Source organism: Arachis stenosperma, chromosome 6 (genome assembly GCF_014773155.1).
Source record: "Arachis stenosperma cultivar V10309 chromosome 6, arast.V10309.gnm1.PFL2, whole genome shotgun sequence".
Taxonomy (NCBI): Eukaryota; Viridiplantae; Streptophyta; class Magnoliopsida; order Fabales; family Fabaceae; genus Arachis; species Arachis stenosperma.
In genome coordinates, this window is record NC_080382.1 from 129905540 (window position 1) to 129907119 (window position 1580).

A 1580-nucleotide genomic window follows, 5' to 3' on the forward strand; every position below is an offset into this window, starting at 1 on the left:
ATTATATTACTCATATCACCTTTTTTTTAACCATTAAAGTTATTGTTTTACCTGTTTTATTTTGAGAAATGATTCATTGTGATTGATGATTATTTGAAAATTTAATATGGTTGGAAATTAACAAAGAAAAACAAGAGTAGCTGTCGACTGTCAGCGCCTTAAAAATTCATACTTTTTAAATCTTAATACAGAGTTAGATTAGACTCGTTATGAGACTATTAAAAATTTGTATTTTTAATACAAAAAATGCATTCTTGATTTTTTGGAATTGTTACTGATGGATTGAAAAAAATTTAGAAGCATATTTGGAACTATTTTTAGAATACTATCTTTTTATTTTTCAAATAGTATATTAAAAATAGATTATATATGTTTTGTGCATTCCAACATTTGTGGAGTATTCATCCAAACGTCACTTCCACAGTACTTATAAATAAAGAATAAAGAGTATTTATCCATTTTGGCCTTAAAGAATTTTGGACCAAACACTTTAGTTCCCAACTAAAATTAATTACTCGATTGATCCCTAACAATTAACTCCGTTAGTCACTTAGGTCCTTTACTCCATCAATTCTAACGGAAGACAAAATAGTCCCTTACAACTCTAACAGGGGGACAAAATGATCCATGACCTCTTCTGTTTGGAAACGACATTATTCTCTCCCAATTTTCATCATATCTCGCATAGTACTAGCAGTCTAACACTATAACTTCAAGTTACACAATGCACACTCTACAACTTCAATGTTCGCAAGAAGAAAAATCTTCAATTTGTTCTCAACCAATTCATATTCAGGAAACTAATGACTATGTCTCTTAAGTACCTGTCATCTTTGATAGATCCCATGAATCTATACAATAAGTCGAATTTGTTAAGACCCGTCGTTATCGTCGCCATCTCCCTCCTCCTCTGCCCTATCATCTCCATGCTCACATTGTCCACCACTCCGATTGCTTCCTTCAACTTTTTCTTCAAACCAATATTCAGTAATCGCTTCAGTTTTCATATGAGTGGCAACAGCAACATTGCTGGTTGTACTGATAGTTTGGACTTGGGAAAGAAGGAATGAAGCATTCGAGGTCCATTTCAAATGAGAATTTACATATGATGTCGAAGGAGAATATCTTCTCATGATATCCTAATGTCCAACAATCTATATTACTTGCCAGAGAGTGGAGAAAGGTGTGCCCTTGGGATAGTTGTGGAACTTGGTCTTGAAGATGTGGTGGACGTTGTCGGGGTTGGAGGTGATGCTGTTATCGAAGACGTGGAAGTGGATGCTTCTGGCGGGTGAAGTGCAGATGAAATGGGTGTGGTTTATGACATGTTGAGGTAGATGCGACACGTGTGGCAGTTACATAATGGCTTGATCTCGGAACTGAAGAGGAGGAAGGAAAAAATGGAAAAGAAGACTGTGAAGGTGAAGAAGGAGAGTATGAATGTTAAGGTTATGCGAGATATGATGAAAATCGGGGAAGAATAGTGTCGTTTTCGAACAAATGAGTGATGGATTATTTTGTCCCCTGTTAGAGTTGTTAGGGATCATTTTATTTCCGGTTAGAGTTGTCAGGGACTATTT